We start from the raw sequence: 18,318 nt of genomic DNA on the forward strand, positions 1-18,318 counted from the left end.
CGGAAATTGAGGGGTTATGACGTCATTGGCAGGCGACACAATGACACTATAGACACGGTCCGTGTCACTAGTTAAAATAGCTTATTTCTCTGGATTTAAACATTGTTCAAAACATTTGGGATAATGTAAGTACACAAGTCAGCAAAATATATAACACTGTTCTAGTGGTTTTTGGATATTTTAATAAAAAAAATCTTACATATTGTGCCTTTAACAGTGTTTCACATATATGTGAATATATTACCTTTCTGTATGGGCAATAAATGTCCAAACAGCGATTCTATCACAGCATTTATAGTGTTATATCTTGTGCATCATTTACATTTAGCATTTGATGTTGATTTGATAGGAAATATTATAATTGTTACTTATTATTGGCATCATTGTACAGATTGAGAATTCATTGCACTGATTTTAAATTCAGTTGAGGTATCTGACATAATATGACATAGTATTGATATTTTATATGTAGTGTGTCTTAAGAGCCATATAGGCTAGTTTTTAGATAAATCGCTCAGAGGGGTTTGACCAACCAGTCAGATAGACAAGGTTATTTGTACAAATCATCCAAGCACCCCAATCCCAGCCATTTCTAATATACATTTTGATTAATATGACTAAATATTATTAAATTGTAAGGAAATTGCAGATCCATCTTTGATTGTCAAAAGAATTCCAGGTGCAGTTCCCTCTCAGCCAATTAGATTTCACGTAGCATTTTCATCAGTCAGTCGTGGAAGTCTGATTGGTTGATAACTTTTGACAACTTTTAGTCCAGGTGCGAAAAGAATGAATTTCTATATTGCAAGAGCACAAATTTGTGAGTGCACAGGACGCAGTTTGAGCGCGCACACACTTTGAGCGAGGAGAGATTCGCAATTGCAACGAATGTATGTATACTACCGAAAGCAAACGCTGATGGTCCGCTGCGCGGACGTGCTCCATACATGCACAGTAGATTGGCTTGAACAGTAAACAAACATGTGAACAAACAATTGCCCAGAGTTATTGCACATCTGGCTGTCTTTATATGGTTTGAGTAGCAACGGGCTTCTTCACACAGCCTGCGCATGCACAGTTGGTGCTTTTGCAGGACAAGTACGCGCGGTCACAAAAAATGGGAGGCACGCGGATGTCCGCGCAGAGCCTCCGCGCACACTCTCCGATGACGATTTTTTTACGTCACGCATACCATAGCGGACCCTAGCGGACTCACGCACGCGGAAAGTATACAGCCTGAAATACTCGACGCGTCCGCAAGTTCGCTTGGGTGCGCGCGGCAAATATGACGTCATCGCGGTGTTGGAGGAAGTTCGCTTTGAGTGCGCGCCAACTAATTTCGCGTGGCGGTGTGCACGGCATTTTTTGTAACTTTCCGCGCGGCTCCGCTTCCGAAGATGCACGAGTTCAGGGCGACTCTAGCCAAACATGCTCGTCTGTGTCGCCGTTTGTGTGAAACTGAAGCAGTTTGATGTGAAGTTCAAACTCCATTAGGTGCTTTTTGATGCTTTAAAGGGGTCATATGATGCTTTTTTAAAGATCATTATTTTGTGTATTTGGTGTAACAGAATATGTTGACATGCTTTAATGTTCAAAAAACACATTATTTTTCAAATACTGTACATTATTGTAGGTCCTCTATGCCCCGCCTCTCTCAAACGCTTCATTTTCTACAAAGTCCCTCCTTCCAACAAGCGCAGTCTGCTCTGATTGGCCAGCTGACCCAGTGCATTGTGATTGGCCGAATACCGCCAGCACTCATCGGAAATGTAAACTCGTCGGAAAGGGGTAATTATGGTAAGATTACCCCTTACCATAATCGCGAGCTTCATCTTTCAAAATAAATGTAAAAGACACGACTTCTCACCAGTGATTCCCGATGGTTTTAAAGGACAATTACTCCTCGTTGCCCCCTGTCGTTTCAAAGATTAGTACTACGGCGAACGCGACAAGTATAAAAGCCTCGTCCGTTTGGGAAGGTGCGTGCGCAGTCAGCGGAGGCTCGCGAAGCGGAGCCAGGCAAAAGTATTAATCCCGTTTAGTGCGAGAACAAAGGAAATCGTCATGGCCCCCCCGTGTCAACGGCGCGCCTGGCTGGTCCACACTGACTTCCATAGTATTATTTATTTATTTATTAATATTCATATGGTCCAGCAACTGCAAATGTGCAGAAGAAATAAATTTATACAACTTGAGGGAGAGCAAATTATGTTTGGGTCTATTCCCCAAACAAAGCAACCGTTTGGCCTCGGAATATTTGTATTTTTTGAGGGAAAAAAATTGTGACTGTACTTGTATTTGCCTGCTATATTCTGTGTTTTAAATGGATTTATATTTAAAATTTTGTTTAGGGGTAAGGGTTTGTGTTCAAAACTTTCTAAATAGTGTAATGTAAATGAAATTATTGTGGCTATTCAGATTAAAAATGCCCCAACATATGTGTCATAATGACAAATTTATACCCCAATTTCATGAAAATAAAATTCCCATGCTCTTTGCATCTGTGCATTGAAGCCATTTATTTCCCATTGAAACAACAGAGTTCCTAGTTTGTTGAAAAAGTGATGCCTAGGGTTACATTTAATTAAATTCAATTCAAGTTTATTTGTATAGCGCTTTTCACAATACAAATTGTTGCAAAGCAACTATACTGCAAATTAAGTTTCTACAATATTTTGTGGTAGCTTATCAGTGGTGACTGTCAGTTAATGTACATATGGCAGACATTTACGGAAAAATCAATTAAAGACGTAATCAATTAAAGACGTAATCAAACAGACGATGAACACTATTAACAGCAATTATTATATGATGCAATCAAATAGATAAGTAATAATATTTTGTAACTGATATGGAACCTTTAGCATCTTAATAGGGACAAGCAAGACGCTTTCTTCAGTTTATGATGTCTTCTGAGTGAGACAGGTTGAAACGTGGCATGTACAACCCACCCAGCACCACACGTCATTTGGATGTCGTTTTTTGGGCTAAATCAAGTCGGCCCGTCATGGACTTCTTTTAGCCCGTTTAAAATTGGTCTTTGTTTGGTCCGTCAGATTTGGTCTAAATTTAGCCCAAAAATCGATGTTGAAAATTGGCCTTTGTTTGGTCTGCCGGATTTGGTCCAAATTTAGCCCAAAAATCGACGTTGAAAACTGGGCTTTGTTTGGTCCATCTAATTTAGTCAAAATTTTGCATTTCGGACCACAAATAGCTCTAATATAGCCATGAACATAAATGTAGCAAGTGAAGAAATAGATTGTAGGAATAGTTTCAAGTTATGTGTCACCGCACAACCTGCGCATCCCATAGATTATTTGTTATTAAGAACTTACATTCGCAAACCATATGTAAATATACTGTATATTTGGCATGGCAGAAATTGCCCCTAGTGGGTTATATCTCGTTGAAAATGCTTGTGCTGTGTAGTACACCTATTAACAATCATTTATTTAATATGCCTATAATGCATCCATAAAAACATATTAAACATCGCAGTAGTTCAAACACCATAATAAACCACAGCATTTATATAGCCTAGCCGTATTAATAAATTCACATTAATTACACCCATACAGGAATGTAGCACCGTTAAATATATTTTCAAAATACATTTTAAAAATACATAAAACATAAAGCTTCAAAATTGTTCCTCATGATACATGTGTAAATATGTGTACGAAAAAATATATTCCTATATATATGCCTTACTTTTTAATCAATGTTTTTTCAATGTTATTTCTACACCACGTTTACCATTTCTAAAGCTATTATATGATATGATATGATATATGATATGATATGATATTTACGTAAATTCTGCGTGACTTCTACGTGCTTTAATGGGCGCGCGCGCTAAACTGGAGCGGAGGAAGTCACCATGGAAACGGGGCGCCAGCTCATCTGTCAAGCAGCAACTCCGTCTCTCACTGTTGTTTTCACTAATTTCAGGTAAGTTTAGTCTCTGAAATTACACAAATAGTACATACAAGCGTTCCTGACACTTTCTTTCATGTAAATGACACGCTTCCATTGAATATTTACTTTATAGAAATGATTTAGTGTCTTCGGAAAAAGTCTGTTAGCATCTCAACCATAAGGCTAACTATAAGAGGTAACGTTAGGTTAACTATAGACTTGAGCTCTTGTTTCTGAAAGTTTGAGCTTTTAATGTCATCTTATGTGTAGATGAGCGTTTTTTACACACTGAACAAAATTATAAACGCAACACTTTTGTTTTTGCCCCCATTTTTCATGAGCTGAACTCAAAGATCTAAGACTTTTTCTATGTACACAAAAGGCCTATTTCTCTCAAATATTGTTCACAAATCTGTCTAAATCTGTGTTAGTGAGCACTTCTCCTTTGCCAAGATAATCCATCCACCTCACAGGTGAGGCATATCAAGATGCTGATTAGACAACATGATTATTGCACAGGTGTGCCTTAAGCTGCCCACAATAAAAGGCCACTCTAAAATGTGAGCCTAAGGCACACCTGTGCAATAATCATGCTGTCTAATCAGCATCTTGATATGCCACACCTGTGAGGTGGATGGATTATCTCGGCAAAGGAGAAGTGCTCACTAACACAGATTTAGACAGATTTGTGAACAATATTTGAGAGAAATAGGCCATTTGTGTACATAGAAAAAGTCTTAGATCTTTAAGTTCAGCTCATGAAAAATGGGGGCAAAAACAAGTGTTGCGTTTATAATTTTGTTCAATGTATATGCATAGAGGAGCAACAATAATGTACATTATGTGGAAAATAATGTGTTTTTTTAACCTTAAACCGCATAAACACATTGAATTACACCAAATAATGTTATTTTTAGCAACGTCATATGACCTCTTTAAAACAGGTTTTGATCTTTCATGGTAAACACATATTGATACCACTTGTTCTGTGATTTCAGAAGCGTCAGAAAAAAAACCCCTCTACAACACAGGAGAAGTTCCTGATTGTAACATTTCTGAAGAGAGCTGCTGACAGAGATATAGAAAACACAGGTGATCTGAGAAAGCTTATTAAATAACTTTATATGCATCTTTCACAATATATTTTGCCTATATCACCATGCATCTGTAATTTTCTATTTACATTCTGTTATTAAATCATTTTTTTGTATGTTCTGTAAATTATTATTTTTCTTTTCTGCATTTCTCCTCTGCTATAGTTTATTTATAATAAACCTGGCATTATATAATAAATATTGTTGACTCTGTGATTGTTTCAGGTTGTTTATGTTCCTAGATACTTCCATGCTGATGGCCGTGCACTAGAGTTGGAGCGTATCTCCTGTTGAAGAACATATCTAGACATTATGAACCATATGACTAGTAAGTAATACCTCAAACATTCACTACCTAAAGTTTAAGGGTCAGATTTGTCATGTATTTGAAAGAAGTCTTTTATGCTCACCACCATGGGCGACATTGGGGGGGCAATTGCAACATAAATATCTGTTGATTTCTTGAATGCAATGGCCAATCAGAAACGTTTTTGTCAGAATTCACTCACCGCTGAAAGCGCCACAGTTTTTAAGTGCAGCTTTGCACGCTCGTGAATCATCTCATGACTAAGTGCAGACGCGATGTAAATAAGAGATTCATTGTGCAGTTTAGAAAGCTTCATTGATTATAACGGAATTTTGTAAGATCGCGATGAACGAAGATGAGTGACGCTTTTTAGTGATAAAGGGAGCGCGCACTTTGCACACTTTCTAGGGTATAATCCATTCAGAATTTGACAAAGACAATGATATAAAAGAGCTGTAGACAGTTTATTCTATATGGCAAAACCCTCAACTTGAAATCAACTTCTATATACATATTCATTATATTAATAAACTGTATATTGAATTTGATATTTTAATAGCATCTTAATACATTAAGCCATGTTAAGTGTTTATGTTTTTTTACAGTAGGAAGACGCTTAGCGAGAGACTTTGCGCATTGCGTTCATATTCTGCTGTTCTGTGGCCACGGATTTGCGGGTCTTATCTTTCTATCGCAGAAACCCATATGTTATAGTAAGGTCTTGTCTTTTTCTTGCAGGACCCTGTATGTTATAGTACTAATTTAGTTTTAATCGTTTAATCACCACCACAGCTTCTTGTCTCCATTGGCAACACGCGCAATTTGTGTCGATTGCAAGAGATGTCGCAGGTATTGGAGAGTGCAAGTGGCGATTGCAAGTGACTTCGTAATTTAGTTTATTTTGTCTTGTCTTCACCACCTGGCTACTGTTGTAAAATGTTGAGAGATTCAAACAAAAAGAATAAATAAATAGAACAAAATAAAAAAAATAAAACTGCAAGTGACGTCGCTAGTGGAAGCCAAGTGTCTGAGAGTGCAAGTCTGAGAGTGCAAGTCTGAGAGTGCAAGTGCAAGTCTGCAGCCAGACCCTTTTGAAAGCTAGTCCACCGTTTACTAAATGGAGGCAACCTCTTTAAGTTATTCTTGACTGTGTTAGAGTGACTGCTTTGATGCGTTGCAATACGGTAGGGCATTGTTTTGATGCTTACATCAGAAAAAAAATATTTTGCTTTTATTTATTTATTTCATGTACTGTATATATATATATATTCCCATTCTTTTTTCTTGCCCCCCTTGTCACATGATCCTTCAGAAATCATGCTTTGCGAAAACAAGAATAAATTACATTTTACAATATATTCACATAGAAAACAGTTATTTTAAATAATAATATTTCACAACATTACTGTTTTTATTTATGATCAAATAAATGCAGTTTTCTTGGTGAACATAAGAGACTTATTTCAAACTTATAAAAAACTGACCACAAACTTAAATAACACAAGGGATTCGAATATTAATCCATTTATTCTAATAAAATCCAAGAAGCTCTTAAAAATATTAACATAAATAGTAATTTTTTCCTCTGGTGATTTGTATTGTATACCCAGAATGCAATGCACAGTGACGTAGATTCCCATTCTCTATCTCCAAGCTACACACTCTCACACCGTGTCTACACTGGATGCGACAAAGTGACATAAGAATAACAAGAATAAATGAAAATGCATCTGTGACTTAATGCTGCTTCTTATTTTTCAGTGGGTTGAAAGTTCTCATCTTTGTGCATTTTCAGATGTTGTGCATATTTATGAATCAAAATGTTTAACTTTAACTTTGTTTAACTTTTTAACATCATAATATTGGTTGTCTTCTTTCTCTTTTTTTTTAGAGTTTAGCTCCAACCCCAATTAAGCAGACCTGAGCAGCTGATCAAGGATCACCAGAAACTCTGCAGAACGTTGGTCCTCCATGCCCAGGACTGGACACCAGTGTTGTAAGTCATCAATCTAGCAGTCATCCTACCTCTCATGTATTGTCATGTTCAGAATATATTGCAGGAGATCTCAACATTGTCTCTCAAGGTCCACTTACATGCAGAGTTTTGCTCCAACCTAGTGCAGTGCACCTGAACCTTATATGAAGTTCTGAAGCACAAAACTTAAGAGATAATTCGCTACAAAATGACATGTGATAGATTTTAAAACACAAACCAATATTATATTTCAGCATAAATATACATCACTAAACAGGTAATGTCTAATCTAGCAAATATTTATTTATGACTGAAATCTTGCACATACATGTAACAAAGTATTTATCATAATGTGCTGTAAATAGCATTAAAAAAAGATATCAGTTTTACTGTTGTGCATAAATGCCAGTCGTGATGTTGTACAAGGAGGACGGAAATAGTCACCAGTGTGTAGTAAGCCACTGTCCTTACCAGTGCCTGAATTTGTGTACACAATATATTAATTCACAACCTAGCGAACTATGGAGCTGATTGAGACGTACCCTCTGTATGACAGTGGACCTTGAGGGCCAGAGTTGAGAACCCCTGACATACTGATTAGTTAATAATCACTCATGAAGAACGAGTACACTTTAATTTGTACAGAAATATGCAATAGTTGACTCATATTCAGTGACGCTATTATCTTTTTTCCCCCTTTTGTTTGTGTCAATCACAGCTAAATAAAACCAAAGGCCATTCAGCCACAGGTCACTGCATCTTTTGCTGTGTAAGTTCATTTTTTGGAATGTCAAATACATTCTCAGTATTTATATTTGGTTTGGTTTTTATAACCGTTTTAGAGTCACTGATCCTTTTAACATTTCAGCAGCTGACTTTTTTTAGTACTTGCATAGTAATTTTAATTGTACCACATTTGCAATGCATATATAGTAGGGCTCCAGACTAACTTTTGAGAGCAGTGGCACCAGAAGCAGATTTGGTAGCGCTGGGGGTGGTGTGTGGGCGGTATTAAAAATAAAGATAATTAAATCATAAAATGATTTTAGTTTTGCATTAATAAGTGTATTTACTAGTAAGATTACACATTTATTTCTTGGTAATGCACATTTGACAGTAAAACACTGAGCTTGAGTTGGGAAGCACAAAATTTACTTTTATTAACAACAGTAACGTGCAAAATGTAAGTTTTATATAGAAAATTAACATATTCTACTCTTATTAAATGTACCATTATTCTTCTGTAGTATTATACGGAACTGACCAACAACTTCAGTGATTATAAAAGGAGCTCTCTTGCTTTATGTGTGATTCAGTCAGAGAAGTTTGTTTTTCAAGGCACTTTGTGACTTTTCTTACTTCATACACAAAAAAAAGCTAAACTTTTACAAAAATTGATTTCTTGTTGAGTTAAAATTTTATGATAGTGATTTTATCATTTCAAAATATAAAGTAAAAAGTAGAAATGAATGACTAATAAGCCTATAAGTGTTCATCTGCTGCCATCTACTGGTTATAGTGGTAATTTGATGCCCCTTTTTTTTATTTTACAAAAGTGTTTGTTTACTACAAAGTATATTTTGGTCAACCCTTTAAAAATAACATTTTAATTGTATGCTTTCTAGAGTTTTAAAGTGCTGTAAATAGTTGTGTGAAATACTTAAAAGTGCTTGAATTTCTCTCTCAAAAGGTTGTACAAACCCTGAAATGCATAATGTAATGAAATTCAACTATTTCTGCCACAACACCATAATTATAGTTAGCGTTACTACTTCTGGTTATATGTCAGCGTTGTTTGACCTGTTTACAACAGATTTATGTGAAGAATTTGAATGCTTCTCACTAGAGCTCACAGCAACCTTTATTCATTCTGCAGCAAATTCAAGTGCTTCTCACTGGATCTCGCAGCACTGTGCAGTAACAGTGTCGCGAAATCAACACTGCTTCCTGAGTAAACCTGTTCTGAGCTCGGAGAAGTTTGTTTGCTCTGCGCTGATCCGAGCTGATAAACGGTCTGCACTGCACAGCTCAAACGAGTAGCGCGGTTTCTCTAGCTTTTGTTTTGCTTGCTGTTTGATGTTTCTCATATGCAACAGAAATAGCAGCGCTTATGAGATGGGGCAACGTAGTGGTCGTGCTAGTGTGATTGCTCACAAAATGTAGTCGCACCGGCAGAAAAAAACTGTCACAAAATGTGACCATTTGGTTGCAGTCTGGAGCCCTGTATAGGAAGTGACAAAAAACTGTTGAAAATTCTAGAAAATTGTTCTTATCCTGTAAGTCCCCACTCTTTTGTGCCCTGAGGTAGAAATGCCCTAACAGTAGGGAAAACTCAAGTGTATACTTTACATTTTGGACAACCATTGTTTTTTTTATTATTATTTTTAAATTTACATTTTGGTTATTGTTTTCTTTCTCACTTTAGATGCTGGAGAAAAAACAGCCAGGCTAAAGCATTCAAAGTGGAAACTTCTGTCGTGGCTCAATAATCCAGGATTGGGATGGTGGAAGGAGCAGAAGAACCAGAAGATCAGAGATCAGGCAGAGATCTACTGGTGCCCCTGAGGGAAACGATTTAATGTGTTAGTTAAACCAAAAATGTTCATCACTCACCTTCATGTCATTCCAAACCTGTAAGACTTTTGTTCATCTTTGAAACATAAATGTAAATATTTTTAATGAAATCTGAGAAATGTCTGCCCCTCCATTTCACAGTTTATGCAACTACCACTTTCAAGCCTCAGAAAGGTAGTAAAGACATCCTTAAAGTAATCCATGTGACTCCAGTTTATTAATTTATTAATCATTCATTTATGAAGTAATGTGAATGTTTTGTGTGCACAAAAAAACATTGCATTTTTATTTACAAAATAACATGTTCACGACAGCACCATGATGCATCAGTGCTACGTTGGCATGAGAGCTGGCCATCTCATGCTGCTTTTGTGAAAATGCGTTGGAGATACATAATTTGTGAATAAAGACATACTATTTTTGTTGTTGCTGTTTTTTGCGTACACAAGGCATCTGTTAAAAATATCTTCATTTGTGTTCTGCACAAAAGGGTCTTATGGGTTTGGAGCGTCATGAGGGTAAGTAATTAATGACAGAATTTACATTTTTGCGTGAAATATGTTCTAATGTGGTTATAATTGGTCATTGTTTTATAAACATTTTCAATATTTTAAAGATTTATTATTTTGAAAAATGATGTTTATACAAAAAAGATGGATTCATTTGATGAAAAGTTACAAGTAAAGACTTTTAAATTGTAAAAAAAAACTGTTTCAAATAAATACTGCTGTTTGGCAAGTTCTATTCAAAGAATACTGAAAAATATCATGGTTTCCACAAAAACAAATCAGCATATTAGAATGATTTCTGAAGGATCATGTGACACTGAAGACTGGAGTAATGATGCTGAAAATACAGTTCACATGAATAAATTACATTTTGCAATGCATTCACATAGAAAATGATTATTTTTGTAGTTATATTTCACAATATTACTGTTTTTACGGTATGTTTGATCAAATGTAGGCTTAAGATGTGATCAGTGTTCTTTTTTTTATGTGAAAGATGTATTTAATGTGTCAATAAATGTTTTGGTACTCTTGTGAATTGTCTTATTTTGACAATAATTATGAATATGAAATATAAATATAATCAATTAATTCACGGTTGTAATTAGGCCTGAAAATATGTCTTTTCAACTTTATAACCACATTTAGACGTAATTTGGACATCTTTTTATAGACGTCTTTTCGACGACCTGAAAAACGTCTTTTCACCTTTCACTTTTCAACCAAATTTTAACGTTGTTTAGACGTCTGGCATTGTCGTCTTTTCAACAAGGTTTTGCTGGGTGGGAAGTAGTTAATGAGACATTAAGATCTCAGGCACTGCTGTACATACAGTTCATTAGTGATTTTCTCTACTGCCACCCATTAAATTTTGCATGTAGCCGGTGGCAGGGTGACACACATTAGGAGGCTTTGGAAAAGTGTGCCGTTTATATCGCTAGGTGTGCGCTTAGATCATGAAAGCTGTTAACAAGTCAGTGATTCACATAATGCCTTCTTTCTTAGAATACAAATGTCAGCATCATCATATATGCCTAAAGGACTGAAGTCTGTCATACAAAACTCATTGTTTTATTTAGCAGAAGTCAATGGTATGTCTATGGTCTCAATGGTACTGTATGAGAGCAGAACAAAAACAGCTGTTTTGTACAGTATTTACTCATCCCTGTAACTATTATATCTCTAAGCATATACTGTAACTATATGATTAGGAAAGATAATAAAACTTCTTGATAGCAATGAGCTGCTTTTGTGAGGCTGGCAGAAACGAAACGTAGAGTTGCCTGAGCATCTATATAGATTAAGACAGGTGTTATCCTTTCTGAGTGCTGTGTGTGCGTGTGTACTGGTCCAAAAGTCCCCACAAGTATAGTAATACCAGTAAATGTTGGTCTTGTGGGGACATTTTTTTAGGTCCCCATGAGGAAACAAGCTTATATATCATACAGAATTAAATGTTTTGAAAATCTAAAAATGCAGGAAGTTTTCTGTGAGGAGTAGGTTTGGGAATAGAAAATACAGTATGTACAGTATAAAAACGATTACACCTATGAAATGTCTCCATAATGATAGGAATATCAGTGTTTGTGTGTGTGTGTGTGTGTGTTTAATGAGCCCCAGAGAATTCTTGCTCATGAAAAACCTACAGTAGTAAATCAACAGTAGCAGCCATTGACAGCTAACATAGAAGCTTGCCCCTCTATAACAGTCCAGCTCTGCAGGTCCACATGAGTGGAGCTTATAATATGCTGGCAAACCACCATCAGTGCCTGGCACCCCCTCAGTGGAGCGTATGCCACAGCAAAACAGTGCTGCGTACCCCCCTCTGGGTCGATGGGAAACACTGGCATATGGGTATATTCTGGTGCTTAGCCCATTCCTCCCTACTGTGTATTATTGGTTGCTGAAACCTGGCATGGTCGATCATCTAATCTATGACTGGTTTCTTCCCAGAGCATTCAATAAGTACAGCCACCAGCTAGCCTGAGGGCATCAATGCTATTCTCTGTTGTGGTCAAGTTAAATGTGAGCTCTGCCTTATGATCTTACAAGTTGAATCATCAGCCATTCTTGAGACATAGCAAATTCTAAATTACCTCTTTTTTTTTCTACCATGAAATAAAAACCACAGAGAGAAAATAGCAGAGCACAGCACAACGTCCAAGTGAAGTATTTATTTATTTTTTATATTTTAATTTTATTTGTTTATTTGACCAACGTTATTAGCTTATCCTTCAAAAAAGATTGGGAAACTTTTTTCTACTCGCTTATAGAAAAGTTCACATTCTCAGCTTTCCTTTTTCTCTTCATATACTGTGCATTAATATTAATAACGCTTCTTTTTATGTTGACTGCCACAAAGTATGAAGGAAAAAGACACCACCTTTGTCATTCCTTTTGAAGATGAGTCTCTTCCATAGACTGTATAAAAACATTATATAACACGTAGTGTCCGTGACGTCACCAGTAGGTTTCTGAAGAGTGGTTTTGAAGCTCAAAGTGGGCGGAGCCGGCTGTCGCCATTTTGGCAGCGCGTCACCGCGCGTCACTCCTGGATAATTCACGAGAGAGACCGGAAGGTTGCCGCTTGGTCTCCTCCCATAAAGAAGCTGTGAGAAGCTGCTTTTAATTGATTTGAGGTCATGTTTGTGGTTTGGGTGAAATTGAATCAGGTGAATGATGATGTGATGCAGATTAAATGCGGTACGAGATTTGATGTTTGCACATCAAACACAGGCTCTTTCAGTCTGTTGGAGCTGTAGTGGTCTGTAATTTACATTATCTTACCAGTATCGCACAAAATGGGGGATATTGTTGGTGTCATGATGCTGCCAAATTTGTTATTAACTGATGATGCAACAGGCTGAGAAAAATAATTGCACATTTCAGGTCTCATTGTCAAGTTACTTTCTGGCATTGGACTACAATTACTGTAGCTGCACATCCATACACGCACACACTTATTGCCCTATTGCTTAATTTCCTGGACATTTGCGTCAATGCCTTAATCAAGCCTCCTGGACAAACTAAATGGGCCTCTACACCATGTTAAATCAGATATCTATTGTCAGAGCAGATCACTAACAGCCTCTCTGAAACAACAGAGGTCTGTGTTCAGTCAGGGAACTGTGAGGATGGTAAACAAAGACAAGAAAGAGAACCTTGGGTTTTTAGGATTAAGCACAATATTTTGGTGATTCCCGTGACTGCACTGGATATAGGTTTTCTGGGATCTCATGAAGATATTCTTACAGTTTGGGTGAAACTTAACTGTGATTGGTGCAGTGTTTTTACTTACAAACTATACATTCTACCATGTCAAAAGGTTTCTGAGTCTTGCATTTTACACACATTGCAAAAAGTGGTAACCTGCTATTACTTAAAGAAGAGATTAATTTCGATGTTACCATTTTTTTTCAGTGTAGGTTGGATGTCGCCAATACTTAACACAGGTGTGTGCCTTTTATTGTAGGCTTTTCCTCTCTGTTTCTTTCTCTGTTATTAGGTGCTGCATTGTCTCAGACTGCTTGTACAGTCTGTACCTTAGCTGGCACTTAATGCTTGTGTCTCTGCTGCCAGATTAGTGTTTCTGTCGTTTCCCCTCTGTCCTCCAATTTCCAGCCAGTGGATGGTATAGGATTAACCAATGTCAGCAGCCTCTGCTATCATGATAACCCATGGTGGAGCTTGTTCTACCATGTCACCTCATGTTCTACTTCCTTCTCATCCGTTCTCCCATCTGCCGGTGTCTGTGGTATCCTCTGGAGTCATTTGTCTGATATACATGTTTTATCCAGAATGGTAGTCTTTATGCTTACTGAGCCCTGACAGCCTTTCAGACTTCAACTGGACAAATGAAATGAATCAACAGGGCTTTTTTACACCTAAAGTTAACCCGTAATTCTAAACCCCGGTAAAAGGAATCCAGGTTTGTCTTACGTCATATTTCACATTGCACATAACTTACCCTGGGTTAACAATAAATCATGGGCATTCATAAGCTGACAATGTACATTCCTAAACCCCAAGTTAACTTCTTAACTTCTTAAATCTTATTTGCATATTTGTGTTGTCAGTGTGATTGATTGGACGAACACAGCACACAACATGTTTACATAAAATGTTCTAGCATTGCACATCCTCATATACTGCCTGACTGTACTATCAAGTTTTCCATAATGGACTTTTCTGACTGTAAAGAAAAGAATGAAATAGTCTCTTCTTCACTCCAATACACTCACCATTCTCTCACTATTTAACAGTTTTCCCCTCAAATGCCAAAAAGACTGTTTAACACACAATATTTCCATAACTGTCCAAAGCATGTGAATGTGAGGCACACAATTGATTGACAGTTGCTAAGCCTCTAACTGAAACATTCTTACACTGCATTGTTTCACACTGTACAAGCAGGGTTTCATAACCCCAGATCAAAAGTATTGCTAACCCCACTTCTAAATTACAAATGTGAAATGTACTTTTATCCGGGGTTAAAAGTGGGGTTTAGAACGATGATAACCCGGGGTTAAGCATAGTGCGAAAGCCCTATAGAAAACCACTGAAACTCAAAATTAATTATTTTAATTTGATGTTATTTTATGTTAGAATATATTGTCAGAAAAAAATAAACTAAAACAGTTTTAACTTATTAGAGTGAGATATTCAATTATGCTGTAATAGCTAATTAAGCATGTTAAAACAAAATACACCTGTGTTTATTTCAAATCCACCTGTTTTTAGTTGCTTAATTACATGATAAATATCACAGACTATAGAATAGCTCATATTAGTCCTAGTGATGCAAAGCCCGATTCATTTCCGCGAACCGGTACCTTTCGGACAGATTGGCTCATTGAACTGGTTCAAAAAGCCGATTCATCGGTTCCTGACGTCATCAAGCAATAACGTCTCTACGCATTTCTTTTCTAACAAGTGCCATGTTGTATCAATGAAAAATTCAAATAAGTCATTTGTGTCAACGCATATTGAAACATTCAAAAATAAAGTTATTTGTGTGAAAGCATATTGCTGATTATTGCCATATAATTCACTTAAGTTAATGGTGTTTGTGGTCACAGTTTCATTCGCGGATCCTCAGATACGACTGACTGACCAATATTGACTAGCCTGCAACTTGGATAAGATTCCTAAAAGTTTCACACCTACAGCACACCTACAGACATTGATGCACAAACGCGGATATGTTCTACATGTCTAGTGTCTAAGTCCTACTTTTGTAGACTTTCAATGAGATGTACCTGTGAAATTTGAGGATGAAATCTTAAAATCTTTCTTGGAACACAAACCTGGGCAACTAAGATCATGCTGTCCTATCAAAACCGAGAGAGCAATTGAGAAGAGGGACCAGAGAGAGAGGAGAGAGAATCCACTTGCTGAGTTACAAAACTTATTTGCTGGAATGGCAGAAGCTGTTCAGAAATCTCTTCAACACTTCACAGATAGAGAGTAGCTGAATGAAGACACTTGAGTTTGCTAGAAAGCATTTGGGGAAAAAAAAAATTGTTGTCTGATCCTGATGCTGAGTTCTTTGAAAGCAAAGTGTTATATTTGTTCTGAACTAAGTATGGCCCAATGCCCAGGTAACACAATTGTAACAGAGTGTTTTGGACAATAATGGAAACACAAGCACCTGGCATGGGCTGACGATGCCTGTGATGCTGGCAGGCTCCTAAACTTCCAAAATATGTAAATATGACCCCTTTTGTTTTTCCTCTCTTCCTCTAATGGTGAGCAGAGTGTGTGAGGCAAGAGACGGAGTTCAGTACAGTATATCCTGGACTGTGACGATACTGCACCATGTGCATGTGATACTGCTAAGCTTGAATTTAAGTAAAGAGATAGTCTTATCAGAGTGATCTTTGTTGCACCTCCTGTCCCACGCACTCTCCGTACATGCTTGTTGTTGACGGCATCCTTCTTGTGACCTTTTTTTTTCCATTCAAAGCTGTTGGCTTCCACATAGCCTTCCTATTTTAGGTTTATAAAACTATCTTTGAAAACTATCTCACCTTGTAGTGATAGTATTTTAAGTAATATTGTGGCATCTTGCGGTTCATAAACCTGTCTTTGAGTGCATTTTCAGAGTTAGAATTAGATTTAATTTTGTTGACCTTTGCAGAGATGCTGTTTTAAATAATATTATGACAGATGCAGTGTATCCAGGATGTTGTTTTCCCCCTGAGGTGAAGTTATATGAAAATGGCATGCAAGGTATAGTTTTAATTGATGTACAAATGCTTGTATGCACTTTATTTACATTACATAATAGTGATAAAGCATTTTTGTAAGTTTTTGTGAAGCTAAGTGTAAAGTGGGAACCATCTGAACATCAACCAGTGTGTTTCTAATGTTTGTGGGCTCTTTTTTTAAACAATTTATCTATAAACGTATGTTTTATGCACATTTTTTAACCTTATTGTACAGTGTGACCTATTTCATCATTACTTGATGTCTTAATGTTGTATGTTTTTTTTATTAACATTATTTAACATCAAAAGAGCATTTTTAAGTTAAGGTATACATGAACCTTATTATAAAGGATAATTTGCGTAACATTTATTAGCATTGCATAACAGTTTTAACATATTTATTAAACTATCATGAAAACTAGACTTCATTATACACTTAACACACACACCTCAGATAAAGAGAATTACAATTAGGGCTGGGCAATATGGCCCAAAGTACTGTATTATCAGAATATTTTTTCCATATAATATGATGTAGATAATTATCACAGTGTTCATTTATCATTAATGGGAAAGGGAATGCTTAACACATGTTTGTTAGACCTTGAGAATAATTGTAAACATTAATTGTTTGTTCAAAGTTAAACTCCACAGAGTAGCCACCTTTTAATTTAGGGCACCATTAAATCCATTATATTTTACCCTAAATTCTGTGTTTTCCATTTTATTTTATTTTATTTTCTTCTGGATTCTTTGTTTTATGAGTTAATACAAATGTATCATCATAATGAAATAAACTAATAAAACGTTAACAATTTACCCAATCTTTTAAAATATAAACTGAAAATATAACAGTTAATTTACGGCAAAATTTTTGTCAAATAAGATGCTGCAAAACAGAACTGCATAGAATAAAACATGGATGAAAAATATCTTGGTTGTATGATAATCCTTAATAATAATGTTTATTATTATAACATATTGATAATCGTAATATATTTCCGTCATAATTTAAATCAAACTTTTATTTTGGCAGAAGCTTGTGAAGTGACTCTCAGAACAGCTCTGGAGATGAAGTTCATGTGTTCATGTCTTTATATAGTGAGACGCCGATAACACAGTGAGCATCACATGTGTTTGAGTTTGTGTAGTAGACAAAACTACACCCACTCATTCACACAGAGACAAGCAAAACATGCAGACTTATTAGTGACATGCACTGACTGGCTGTTGTCATGTTTATTTCTGCTGTGTGATAGATAGGCTGTTAGATTAATCCATATCGAGAAAAAATGTCAAGAGCTTATCATTTTTACTGACATAAATTATATCGGTCTCTGTATGATATTGTTTATCACCCAGGCCTAATGACAAGAATTGTTTTCTGGAGAATTTACAGTAAAGGAGACAATTTTGTCCTGGCTTGATCACTCGTAATCTACTACGGCTAGCGCCCACCTACATGCCTTTCAGCAAGCACTGCTGGGTGAATGTTACATCACCAAATTAATATGCATGAAGTCAATTATTCCTTCGTACCTGAATAGAGGAATTTATTGCATGGCCAGACAAGCTGTAGCTGGAAGCTGGTGCTACACCTCATTAACTGCAGCCCATGTATTTGTATAAGGCACTCTAATGTATCATAAGAGTATCCATGTTTTCATACTCCAGTGTTATTAGGTGGTTGTGACTGTGAGGGGTTTCAGGACCCCTATTTTCATAATCCCCC

General features: G+C 36.4%; 1 long non-coding RNA gene across 1 annotated transcript; it reads left to right on the top strand.

Moving 5' to 3' along the window:
• Nucleotides 1-7,214: 7,214 nt before the first annotated feature.
• Nucleotides 7,215-9,854, top strand: LOC107742660 (uncharacterized). Its single transcript, XR_001640324.1, has 3 exons — nucleotides 7,215-7,315; nucleotides 8,013-8,063; nucleotides 9,720-9,854. It is a non-coding gene; the product is annotated as an uncharacterized LOC107742660 (long non-coding RNA).
• The last annotated feature ends 8,464 nt before the right edge of the window (nucleotides 9,855-18,318 follow it).

Source organism: Sinocyclocheilus rhinocerous, unplaced genomic scaffold (genome assembly GCF_001515625.1).
Source record: "Sinocyclocheilus rhinocerous isolate Xijiao unplaced genomic scaffold, SAMN03320098_v1.1 scaffold947, whole genome shotgun sequence".
In the NCBI taxonomy this organism is placed as follows: domain Eukaryota; kingdom Metazoa; phylum Chordata; class Actinopteri; order Cypriniformes; family Cyprinidae; genus Sinocyclocheilus; species Sinocyclocheilus rhinocerous.